The 13,453-nt window shown below is 40.1% G+C and overlaps 1 long non-coding RNA gene across 1 annotated transcript in view; it reads right to left on the bottom strand.

Annotated features, from left to right (window-relative positions):
* The window catches only part of LOC131506702 (uncharacterized), a 46,605-nt gene extending 36,670 nt beyond the window's left edge, over positions 1 to 9,935 (bottom strand). Inside the window, exon 1 of the long non-coding RNA XR_009259100.1 lies at positions 9,697 to 9,935. This is a non-coding gene — a long non-coding RNA (uncharacterized LOC131506702). The remainder of the gene's footprint in view (positions 1 to 9,696) is intronic.
* Between the last annotated feature and the right edge of the window lie 3,518 nt (positions 9,936 to 13,453).

The raw sequence follows: 13,453 nt of genomic DNA, 5'->3' as shown, positions 1-13,453 counted from the left end.
ATGAGGAAGAATTAATACTGCCTACCCTTGTGAGATTCAAGGGAGTTAAAACAGGTCAAGGCTTTGCAAAGGCTGACATTGAGCAAGAACTGGATAGATGTCAGTCTTTATTACTGGATTGGTAGTTGAGTGTGACTTACCTGTGGATAAGATCCAATACGTTGTGATTCTGCTTATTCTCTCTGAATAGCCCATACTTTTCTGTGCCCTACACAGATCCAGGAGGTCCCATGTTTCAAAAAATATCAGCACCCTCATTACTTATTTACGTGAAGTTTTTCAATTGAGCAAATAAACAAAGACAAAGTTCTCTAAAAAAAAAAAAAAAAAAAAAAAAAAAAAAAAAAAAAAAACTTCATTAGGGACAATGCAGGTATAGCACTTGATCACACTCCTGAACCTGTTTCTTAATATAGCTGTCCTCCCACTAGAAGGAGCTTTCTATGAGCACAAGGGTGTTTGACCCAGTTGCATGTCTTTGCACTTGGCCTTGTACCTGGTTCACAACAAGAACACAGTACTTTTTTTTTTTCTTAGAAATGTTGGGATAATTTCCCAACCTAAACAAAGCTATTCTCCAAAACACAGGTGTGTGATCATCATTAAATGATTTTATGTTACAAGTTTATGAGATTTCTCCCACTGCAGTCAAGTACATGGTGCCCTCTAAGAGCTGGCATGCTTTAGTTGGGCGATATAGAATAAGCAAGGTTAGCAGTTTATGTAGGAAACTTCCAGCGCCCAGCCTTTAGTAAAGGTTCGATTTAACTTTGTAGAAAGGTAGGAAATTGCCGCAATATATTCCGTGGATAAGGAGAAGTTATTTTTATTCTTTTCTAATTTTTGTTTATTTATTTTGAGAGAGAGAGAGACAGAGAGTGAGCAGGGTAGGAGCACAGAGATAGGGAAACACACAGAGAGAGAGAGAGAGAGAGAGAGGGAGAGAGAGAGGGTGAGAGAGAGAGAGAGAGAGAGAGAGAGGGAGAGAGAGAGGGTGAGAGAGAGAGAGAGAGAGAGAGAGAGAGAGAGAGAGAGAATCCCTAGTGGGCCCCACACTGTCAGCATAGAGCTGGACGTGGGGCTCGAATCCATGAACCATGAGATCATGGCCTGAGCCAAAATCAAGCCAGACACTTAAACGACTGAGCTACCCGGGTGCCCCAGGAGAAGATATTTTTAAAAATGACATGAACTTTGGGGTACCTGGGTGGCTCAGTCAGTTAAGCATCTGACTTCAGCTCAGGGCATGATCTCACTGTTCATGGTTCAAGCCCCACTTTGGGTCCTGTGCTGACGGCTCAGAGCCTGGAGCCTGCTTTGGATTCTGGGTCTCCCTCTCTCTGCCCCTCCTTCACTCATGTTCTGTCTCTCTCTCAAAAATAAATAATTTTTTTTTTTAAATTAAAAACAAACCAGAAGTTGGATAGGCCTGGGCCTGAATTTCCACATAACAATAATTAGCTGGAGCAAAATAGTGACTTTCCACTTCGGACATGGAATATTTGTCATAGTCATCACCATTTTATATTGTCTTATTTGGCTAGTTTCACTCATTTACATTACTTTTAATTGTAGACGTTCCAGTTTTCAACCCTGAACCTAAAGTTTTCTGGACAGGGATGGCCATTTATCATGAAAAATTAGGCTCTTGCACTCCAAAGGTACTTTTTTTTTTCCCAAAGGTACTTTAAAAACGATTTAGGGGTGCCTGGGTGGCTCAGTCCGTTAAGCATCCAACTTTTGCTCATGTCATGAGCTCACCACTTGTGAGTTCGAGCCCCGCCTCGGGTTCTGTGCTGACAGCTCAGAGCCTGGAGCATGCTTTGGATTCTGGGTCTCCTTCTCTCTCTCTCTGCCCCTCCCCTGCTCATGCTCTGTCTCTCTCTGTCTCTCAGAAATAAATAAACATTAAAAAATTTTTAAAAAATGATCTGATCCAGTCCCTGTGGCCCCACCTCTATCCCCCAAACTTGTTCATTCAATACTTGTTTGGTTTGGCTTTTCAAAAGTGGAATAGCTTTCTGATGTTATTAATATTGTCATATATTTTCTTGGTTAAAAAAAAGCACACATAGAGAAAGGAATTAAAAAACAAACACAAACATGTTATCTATCACCTGACATAGAGATGCATTAGAAATTTCGATACATATCTGTGGCCCGTACTGCAGATGGCTCCCTAAGCTCTATTCAAATTCCTGTAGGTAGTTTTACTTCATTTTAGAAGATGGAAATGTAAGTTGCATATTTCTCAGACTCCCTTAAACCTCAGGTTTCCCATGCAATCCACCTGCCCCCAAGCCAAAGCAGAGTGCGAGGTCTGGAAGGTGGAAAGGAGATCAAGCTGGAGTTTCTGATGCATCTGCAGTTTCTCCCGACAACAGCATAAGTAAAGGCATTCAGTAAAGGCAATGGCACAGGGCCCGTGTTGCGTTCAGTCCATGCGGGGCACAGAGCACCCGTGTTGTAGGCGTGATAGCAGCCGTAGTAGTGGGTTTTGAGCCAGCAAGACCTCTGATTGTGACAGCTTCCTGGGGGGCCGGTTCTACAGTGGAGTTTGGAGAGTCATTACTAGAGCTCACAACCCTTTGCAATGACTTTGTAAGTGCTTATTTCCCTGTGTTAAATTCCTCTGAGCCTAAATGGCTAGAGTAGATTCTATTATGTGCAACCGAACCCTGACTAACAGTGTATTCTTCCAGCTTTCCTTATACGTGTTTTCAAAAAGCAGGCTCCCTTTCATATAGTAAATAATGTAGGCATTCTTTTTAAATTAAACTTCCTTTGTGATCATGTTTGTTTCACATTCACTTGTAATAACTAATACAGAGTGACTCCATGTACCTTTCGCAGGCTTCCCCATGGTAACATCTTGGAAAACTGTAGTACAACATCACAATCAGGGTATTGACATTGATGCAATCTACTGATTTTATCCAGATGTTCACTGTTTTACTTGTGGTCCTGTGTGTGTGTGTGTGTGTGTGTGTGTGTGCGTGTGTGTGCGTGTATGTCTAGGTAAACGCAGCGTGTAGCTACATGCACAGGTTCATGTACCCATCACTACAAAGTACAAAACAGTTGCAACACAAGAATCCCTCATGTTGCCTTTTTATAACCACACCCACCTCCCTTACCTCTTCTCCAATCTCTGACTCTGTCAATCTGTAACATGTTCTCCACTTCAGTGGCTTTGTCATTTCTTTTTTTTTATTATTTTTTTTTAACATTTTTTATTTATTTTTGGGACAGAGAGAGACAGAGCATGAACGGGGGAAGGGCAGAGAGAGAGGGAGACACAGAATCGGAAACAGGCTCCAGGCTCCGAGCCATCAGCCCGGAGCCTGACGCGGGGCTCGAACTCACGGACCGCGAGATCGTGACCTGGCTGAAGTCGGACGCTTAACCGACTGCGCCACCCAGGCGCCCCATGTCATTTCAACAATGCTTAATGAATAGAACCACACAGTATATATTCGCTCAACCTAAAATGCTACCAAGTTGTTGCCTATATCAAGTACCTCCTTCCTTTTTAGTGCTAAGTGGTAGTTCATGGTACCAATGTCCACAGTTTGACCATTCACCCACTGAAGACATGGGTTTTTCCTGTGTTTGGCTATTATGAATAAAGCTTCTGGAATATTCATGTGCAGATTTTTGTGTAAATAGAAGTTTTAATTTCCCTGGGATAAATGCCTTAGAGTCTAATTACTGGTTCATATGGTAATTGCATATTTAGTTTTGTATGGAACTGCCAAACTGTTTTCCAGAGTAGCTGTAGCATTTTACTTTCCCGCCAGCAGTGTGAGTGATCCAATTTCTCTATACATTTGTCAGCATTTGGTATTATCATTTAAAAAAAATTTAGCCATTCTGGTGCATAGATAGTTATACCTTTTTGTGGAGTAGGCATGATTTTATGTCAATTTATATAGCACCACATTGTAATTTCAGTGGTTGTATATAATTTTTATACCATTGTATTCAGAATTGCTATCCCACAGTATTGCCTTTCATTTCCATAGCATTTTCACATATTTTATCATATTCAATGTTGACTGCTTTATGGCTTCTTATTATCATCATTCCCTTTTATGTGATGAGATGAAAGCCACAAAAATAAATAAATTCTGCAAGGTCAGAGGAATGAAACTCTGTTTATTGAGCAACTACAGTGCACAAAGCACATGGTATCATCTCCTTCAATTATGCCAATATTTCTGCAAGTATACGCTATTATTCCTGTTTGAAAGGGGTAAGGAAACAGGTGCTTGGAGCTACCAATACGTGATTGAGCTCAAATTGTTATATGTTTTCTTTGTCAAAAAAGCCCAAATATATATAGACATAGAGACAGAGGGTAAAGAAAAGAAATCCACACATTACCACACGCTACAGGGAGACCCACTAGAGACGTGTGTCTGCATGTCTGTGGCAGGCTGCGCACAGTGGCTCTCCAATCTCCCTCCAAACTGCATGGCGGTCCCCACTCCTCTATAGCGCTCAGCAGTCGCTGAAGGAACTGGTACCGCACCCCGGGTTTCTGATATGTGTTTGCCCTGCTTTCCTTTGCAACATAGTCACCTTTCCTTCTTTCTTAAAAATGTTTTTAGGTTGATTTATTTATTTTGAGAGAGAAAGAGAGAGTACAAGTGGAGGAGGGACAGAGAGAAGGAGAAACAGAATCCCAAGCAGGCTCAGCCATCAGTGCAGAGCCCAACGCCGGGCTTGAACTCAGGAACTGGGAGATCATGACCTGGGCCAGGATCAAGAGTCAGGCGCTTAACCCACTGCCCCATTCAGGAGCCCTTCCTTCTAATTTGAGAAGATAAAAAAACAAAACAAAACAAAAAAAACCCAAAACAAACAAACAAACAACAAAAAACACATGAAATGGAAGTCTTAGGGGATGTTCTAACTTTGTATTTCTACTGAGTAAAATGTTTTCTCCATAATGTGCCACATTTTCCACCTCCCTTTCCTGAGTCTGCCCCTGAGATAATATCGTGGGCAAACTCGCTGTCTCCTAGCTCAGCACCTCACACACGGCTGAGTGTACATCCTGGGGAGGCTTGTGTGATTCCAGAAATCTGTACGTCGTCACTTCACACAGTCGTGAGTTCTGGGAGGTGGGCTGGTGGGAGGAGACAGAACAGAACAGATTGCAGAGGATCACAGGTTCAAGAATTAACCAACCTTGGGCAAGTCAGATCACCACATTCTTAAAATGTAGCATTGGGCTGGGCGCCTGGGTGGCTTAGTCTGTTAAGCGTCTGACCTGGGCTCAGGTCATAATCTCATGGTTCATGAGTTCGAGTTCCACACTGGGGCTTGCACTGGCAATGAGGAACCTGCTTGGGATTCTCTCTCTCCCTCTCCCCCACCCCACTTATACTCTCTCTCTCTAAATAAAAAATAAAGTTAAAAAAAAAGAATTCCATAATTTGGCTATTGTTGATAGCACTGCTATAAACGTTGGGGTGAATGTGCCCCCTTCAAATCAGCATTTTTGTATCCTTTGGATAAATTCCTAGTAGTGCAATTACTGGGTTGTAGGGTAGTTCTATTTTTAATTTTTTGTGGAATCTCCATACTGTTTTCCAGAGTGGCTGCCTGCACCAGTTTGCATTTCTACCAACAGTGCAAAAGTGTTCCCCTCTCTCCACATCCTTGCCAGCATCTTTTATTTACTGAGTTATTAGCTTTCGCCCTTATGACAGGTGTGAGGTGGTTTCTCATCGTGGTTTTGATTTGTATTTCCCTGATGATGAGTGATGTTGATCATCTTTTCACATGTTAGCCATCTGGATGTCTTCTTTGTAAAAGTCTCTATTCATGCCTTCTGCTCATTTCTTCACTGGATTGTTTTTTTTAGAGCCCAAATGTCCATCAGCTGATGAATGGATAAAGAAGATGTGGTGTATATACACAGTGGAATACTAGTTGGTGATGAAAAAGAATTAAATCTTGACATTGTAACAACATGGATGGAACTCGAGGGCATTATGCTAAGCAAAATAAGTCAATCAGAAGGACAGATATCATATGATTTCACTCGTATGTGGAATTTGAGAAACTCAATAGATGAACACAGGGGAAGGGAAGGAAAAATAAGAAAAAAGAGAGATGGAGGCAAACCATAAAAGACTTAAATACAGAGAACAAACTGAGGGTTGCTGGAGGGGAGGTGGATGGATGGAGGGCTAACTGGGTGACGGGCACTTGCAGAGATGAGCACTGGGTGTCATATGTAAGAGATGAACCACTGGGTTCCACTCCTGAAGCCAAGACTACACTGTATGTTAAGTAACTTGAAAATAAATAAAAAGAAAGAAATAAAATAAAATAAATTAAAAAAGAATTAAAATAAAAAGAAAGCAGTAAAATTGCAAGCCTGAATTTCAATTCTGATTACTGGAAGTGATTTCCCCTGAGATCCCTGGGATGATACTGGATGCTTGTTCCTATTAGTCACTTACGTGGCCATGAGACATGGCCTGGGTAGGAATACAGGCACAAAACAGTGCCCAGATCTCTGTAGTAGATCTGTCTGTCCACCATAATCCTTCCTGGTTTTCCAGTACTTTCTTTCATCAGGATACAGGGGATCACCGAAGTGTTTAGTCACCAGCCTTCTCTGTGCCATGCTACTACAATGATTAATAAATTATTGTGAGAGCCATGACTACTTCCGCTGATGTGGGATCTTCCAGAGCCAGTTCCTATCCAACTGTTGTCACGTGCCTGTAATTAGCCACCAGCATCGCTGAATGGTAACCCTTAATTGAAAGCACATAGTGGAAAAATAAAATCAAGCCCTCTCTGGCCTCCACTCCTCCTACTGCTAAAGCCAGGAGGGACTTGGAGATCATTCATGCTAATACATTCATCTTAGAGACAAGTAAATGGAGGTTCAGAGGCTGATGGCTGGCTGGCAAGAAGGCCAGGCTGGAGCTCAGGTTTCTCAGCTGCACTGTTTTTCAGAACCTCACTGCATTTGATCACGTGGCAGCTGCTAATACCAAGCCTGCTATAAAGAAACAGAGTCTGTTTCAGTTTTGTTTTGTTTTTGGCGGTGTGATGGTAAGAGTTTGAGGGCAATGCACCTGGGCGGGTGGGGGGGGGGACTACCTATCAACTACTCCTCTGTTCCTGAGGAATCAGATCCTAAATATTGGCAAATTACAGCATAGCAAAACTATACAGATGTCTGTGATTTCCCAAGTTCTAGAAACAATATTTTAAAAATATGGATCAATATAATGATTCTACCACCTTGGGACTCCTTCTATTTGGTGTGGAAGGTCAAAATAAGCATCAGGAAAAAATACACTGGAAAAGTATCATAGGTTGCATATAAGGAAGGCAATTCTGCCAGACACAACACCTCAAGTGGCTTGTAATCTTGTTAAGACTATTGCTTCTAACACATGGGACAAAATAGAAAACAATTTACAACAGGCTAGGGTTGGGTGGTGTGATGATGCAGGTAAAACACTAGAAACTGCAAAAGTGGGAAATATGATTGTTGCTCACAATTTTATTTCTAGTGCCCCTTCTACCCCACCAACTCCTGGCATCTGGTAAGCCCTTGTTAAACACACTATGCCATCTTGTCTAAGGTAGCACTGTTGTAAGGAACACCATTCTATTTTGATAATGTTTTATACTCTTAAGAAACAAAAGCAGTGCCAATTAAATACATCATACCAGTTTTAGAAATGTTAAAATTTAAACAAAAAAATGTATCTTAAAATTAATGAAAGACAGTATTTATGCATGAATAATGAATGACTGACTCAAGTCAGAATCCTGGGGCAGCTACCCACTGTGTGTGGGATTCTGAGCAAATCACTTTAAGTTTCATTATCTTGACATTAGAAAAAATAATAATAATAATAAAACTTACCTCAAAGGTTTTTCATAATGACTAGAATGTATAACTTATGACAAGCACTTTGTAAACTGAGAGTTAATAGAAAATATTAATTAGCTAAATTCCCAAATTAACCCATATGCAATATTTGCAATGGTTTGGAAGGAAAGTGTTTTGTGTGACCTACAGTGTCAAGAACTACGCTTACTGGAAAGCACAGAACAGTCACTGTCCCAGGAGGATGGAGACAATTTGGACTAGCAGACCATGTTCCATGGGTTCTGAATTGTTGGGAAGTGTAAGTCTTTGTTGAAAGCAGATAGAGAGACACTGGCATTAGGCCCAGACGCAGAATCAAGGGCAGAAAGAAAGGCAATTGCCCCAGATGTCTGTCTATAAAAAACAAACTCAAATAAATGTGGCATCATTTTACTAATTTCCAGGCAGAACTTCTCATGTAACTGGTCAACCACAAATTGCTTCTAAACCAGTAGAAATAGACAAGTCTGGAGCAGACTACCATTTTTTTAAAGTATAGTTGACACAAAATGTTACATTATTTTCAGGTGTACAACATAGTGATTCAACTTCTCTGTACCTTATGTTGTGCTTACCACAAGTGTAGCTGCCATCTGTCACCATGCAAGGCTATTACAGTATCATTGACTGTATTCCCTATATTCTACCTTTCATCTCAGTGACTTATTCCATACCTGGAAGCCTGTATCTCCCACACCCCTTCTTCACCTATTCTGCCTATCCCCCTACTCTCCTTCCTTCTGGCACCCATCAGTTTATTCTCTATATTTATAGGTTTCTGATTCTGGGGTTTTTTTTGTTCTTTTATTCATTTGTTTTGTTTTTAAATTCCACATATAAATGAAGTCATATGGTATTTGTTTTTCTCTTATCTGGAGCAGACATTTAAAATATTCCTCTGTAGTGCTGCTTATGTCTGTTGAGATTTTTGTATCTTTCATGTTGGCAATCCTAGTTGACTGAAGTTCTGAATAAAACAATGCAGGATGTAACATGGCTTGCCAAAATTTAATGATTCTTTTAATTATGCACATTGTAAACTATTAATGTGTCCCAGGGAGTTGTCTGCTCCTGAAAATAATGAAAGTAAACTGGAGAATAAAGAATTAAGGGAAAATAGCACATTACAAAGTTCGCTTCTTGGTTTTTCCATGCATATTGACTCTGCTTTAGCAAATACAAGTAAATTTAATAAGTGGAAGAGTTTCCTTAAAAATTGGATATCAAATTCTGTCAAAATAGCTAGTAACAGAAATCCCTTTGTTCCTCCCTCTACTAAATAAACAGTTAACATATATTTAGGAACTATTAGCTTGAAGATGGTATTGTGTCTAGGATACCCTCTTGTGTTTATCTGGTGTGAACTGAGCCTTAATTTTTCTAATATGATGTTTGGAGGAATGTTCTTTCTGTTCAATCTACACAGGAGAAAGGTTGAATGTAGATTCAAAATGTACATTTGAATGTACATTCAAAAATGTAGACTTCTCCCAAGCCACTTGTCTTTTTCTAGCAATTATCCCTTCAGGAAGCCTTTTGGTTTTGTGTGAAACAGTGATTTTGGCCAAGGATAATTCAGGAAAAAAATGGAACCTACCATTTAATGAGTAAGCACTGAGTGCACAAATATGGTGTCACCACTTGTACCCACCTGGTATTTGAGACCAGGGGTTCAATAACAACAATCTCTGTCATGGAATTCCCACCAGAAGAATCATGGGAGGTTCATAACCCAGTGAATTCTCCATTCTCAAGGAACAACCCAGAATAGGTTTACTCACTCAATTGGCTACTGAAATTCTCTGCAGCTGCCAATTTCTACTTCCTCTGTCATTGTCTTTGTCCACTGTTGGCCATTTTCTTGGCTGCAGGACAAGCACACCCACCGCACTGCTGGTGTCCCACATCCAAACATGGTCCTTGAAGCGCACCCCTCCACCATCGTTCTGACCACCTGATACTATTAAGAATTAGAGACCTTTGTGTACCTCTTCATAGGCCTCATCTCTTCTTCCCTCTTTATCACATACGTGTTGCACAAAACATTGGTGACACAAGACTATCTCTTCCCCTTGTTATGAAAGAGTTTTCTGGGTATATAGTTTCCTGGGGCTGTTGTAACAAAGGACCACAAAGTGAGTGGCTTAAAACAACTGCAATTTATTCTCCCTGTTTGGAAGGCAAGAAGTCCAAAATCAAGGTGTGGATAGGACTGTGCTCCTTGTGGAGGCTCCGGAGGAGAATCCTTTCTTACCTCTTTTAGCTTCTTGTGGTTCCAGGTATTCCTTGGCTTGTGGCCACATCACTCCAGTTTCTGCCTGTGTTGTCTTTCTGTGTTTCTCTTCTAAAGACACTTGCCATTGGAGGTGTCTGGGTGGCTTAGTCGGTTAAGCATACGACTTTTGATCTTGGCTCGGGTCATTATCTCATGGTTCCTGGGATCAAGCCTCAATTCGGGCTCTGCGCTGACAGGGCAGATCCTGCTTGGGATTTTTCTTTCCCACTCTCTCTGCTCCTCCCACACACATGCACTCTTGGTCACCCAGGTTCTCTCTCTCTCAAAATAAATAAATAACCCCCCCCCAAAGAAACTTGCCATTGGATTACAGTCCACCCAGATAGTCCAAGATGATCTCATGTCAAGATCTTCAGCTCAATTATATTTGCAAAGACCCTTTTACCAAATTTACCAAATAAAGTCATATTCATAGGTTCCAGGAAATAGAGCATAGACATATCTTTGTGAGGGCAGTGGGAGGGAGCACAATTCAACCCACTGCAATAAGTGAGAAGGTCTTGTTTTCTTAGTTAATGTCTATATTCCCACTGCAGTAACTCTTACTTATCTCACTTTTTAGTTTCTCACATTCTCTTATGGAGAAAATTCAATTAAGGTTGATCAAGTCCTGAATTACAAGATGGTAAAAGTTAAAACAAATTATGCCCTATTTAAAAATATTTTTTTTCCAAACTTGACCTTGTTTTTCAGAAAGGTACTGTTTGCAGGTAGGACACAATGTTTTATCAGATATCATTTGATAAGTGACCATGACCTGATGGCCAGGGAATATGTGCACTGCATTGAGCATACATACAGTGTGTCTGCTATCCCTCCCCCTGGAGGAAGAGAAGGAAATTCTGCAGCCATCACCACATCCAGCTTGTCCTACAGGACTGCAGCTGTGTCCTAAGAGGCTGAGGGAGATATTCAGACTTTTGATCTTGGCTATCTTGAGGTTAACTGAAAGATCTCTCTGCTACCTTCATTATTGTCCAAAATATAAGCTTCTCAGGGGATTTACAATTTTTCTTTACACTCATACCCCAAATTTAGCACACCTCCTTTCTCTTGATCCAACTTCCCATTGCTTCCCTGCCTCTAAAACTCATCTCTGCAATCTTCTGGAATGCACGTTCCAAGAAAACAGACTAACCTATATCCTTAATTCTGTTCCCAACGTTCTTGGGTAATGGTCCCTAAACCTGTTGATCATCAGAAATTCCAAAGAATGGTTTAAAATAGATGCCAATTTCCTGTTCTAGGTCTATTGAATTAGAATCTCCTGAGGCCACAGGACAGCTGTGTTTAAAAATTCTCCATAAGTCTTAGTGAGTATATCTGTTGATTACGGGCCACAGTCAACAGCCACTGGGAATTATCGATACAACGAATGTGAAATAAAAATAAAATAGCTAGAAGGACAAATTTGGACTTGGAAGAATGACAGAAATATGAAATCTAAACTTAAACTTACAATCTTTTAATGGGAGGAACTGCCAGGTCCTATCTGTTTTATATTCTCAGGCATTTTGCTCGAGTGAGAAATTTCTACCCTACTTGCTATTAACTTTTCATGTAAAGAGCAGTTCTGTATTTTTCCAGAGTAGCTTTACAGCGGGTCGTCCCATTAGGGACTTATCCACAACCATATTTTCTTTCTCTGGTAAAGGTAGGAGCAACAAAAGGAAGGCTCCCACATCAGCAACTATTTTGTACAAGCACTTACTCTCACTCAACTTAAACATCTCTTGTTTACCTTGATCCAACCCATCAAAGGATCGACATTCACACACAAGTTCTTCCAAGGTTCCAACATTACCTTCTACACATTGGACTTAGAAATCTGCTAAGAAATCTGATTCATACTTTGCTTGGTATTAAGCTATTTATTTAGAAGATGGTTTCTTTTGTTTTTTAAAGTTTTGCAGACAAGCCAGTTTCATCTCTGTATCTCTCCCCACCCCCTCCCTCATCTCTCTTTTTCTTTCTTATTTTTGCTCAAGATTCAAAGAATGTTTTTCTTGTATTTCCTTACAGCTAATATACAAAATTATTCCACTTTGGGGATAAAGGGCATATGGGTTAATTTACCACTCATATCTGGAGCTTTTATAATAAAAACAAGATGTAGATAATATAGATCTCCAGGAAATATTTTATATTCAATTGTTCTTCTGGAAAAAGATAAAACCTACTACTAGTGAAAAACACAAAAAGACAACTTTTTGGTTTTCATTTGTCAATTCACTTTCTCCTTGACTTCAATGCTCTCCAAAGATACTACAAATGAAATCCCAGTCTCCATATCCATTGAATACGTCTTACTGAAGGACTTTTGACTTTCAGAACCTATTCAATACCTGCCTGCTCTGAGAATTGTAATGACCAAGTCATCCCATAGCAGCCACTGAGTTTCCACCCTGGATTACTTATTTGTTCACTGTTCATGTTTGCAAAGTTTTTCCACACTCCTAGCAGACAAAGATTATGTATCAGTAAAGATAGTAACAGTGCAGTAGAAAGAACTCTGGATTTTAAGTCAAAAGTCTTGATAAAGGAGTAGAAAATTTGTTGTGAATGTTGCTTTCTATGATATTCAAGATTTTCTTCATCTTTTTTCCATGCCAATCAGATGTTGAAAAAAAGAAAAACATAGAAAATAAAGGCTTAGTTAAGGTTTTGAGCAGGAAAATGAGCCAATAAATATTTAAATGGAAATTGGAGAACCAAGCTTATCTTCTAACTGGTTCTATCATTAATGAGTTGCATAAATCTTTAACACATGCTTACTTTATGTTTGCATTTGAGACATAGATTTTAGCTTTTTGAAAATTAATTTTGATGCTTTTGGAAGTCCTCCTGAGATGCCCAGTTGGCTTACTTTCCATAGGTAATTAATGTGGTACCCAAAAGGTGCCCCTGAAAGTCAGTGTAAAGCCTAAACAAGTCTTTTCTTGACTTCTAGGATGAATCCTCAGAGGCAATGAAAATTTGCTTTTGCTACCTCTGTTTTTCTCTGTCTCCCTTCTTTCCTTCCTTCCTTTTCTGTGTTTTCTTCTTAACTCTATGGGGTTTGGGTTTTGTTTTGTCTCTGCTTCTGGTTCTTGGCTCAATTGGGTTGTAGTTCTTATTTTCCTATGTTGCCTAAGCTATTGCTCACTGGTGGCAAGGATGACTGGGGGGCTGGTTTTATGACTTGACCATTAGGTACTCTCTATCAGACGGCGATAGGGATCTAGTCTAGATAACAGAGAATT

Source organism: Neofelis nebulosa, chromosome 3, assembly GCF_028018385.1.
Source record: "Neofelis nebulosa isolate mNeoNeb1 chromosome 3, mNeoNeb1.pri, whole genome shotgun sequence".
NCBI classification, from domain to species: domain Eukaryota; kingdom Metazoa; phylum Chordata; class Mammalia; order Carnivora; family Felidae; genus Neofelis; species Neofelis nebulosa.
The sequence above is the reverse complement of the archived record's forward strand: the minus strand, read 5'-3'. Positions and strand labels throughout refer to the sequence as shown.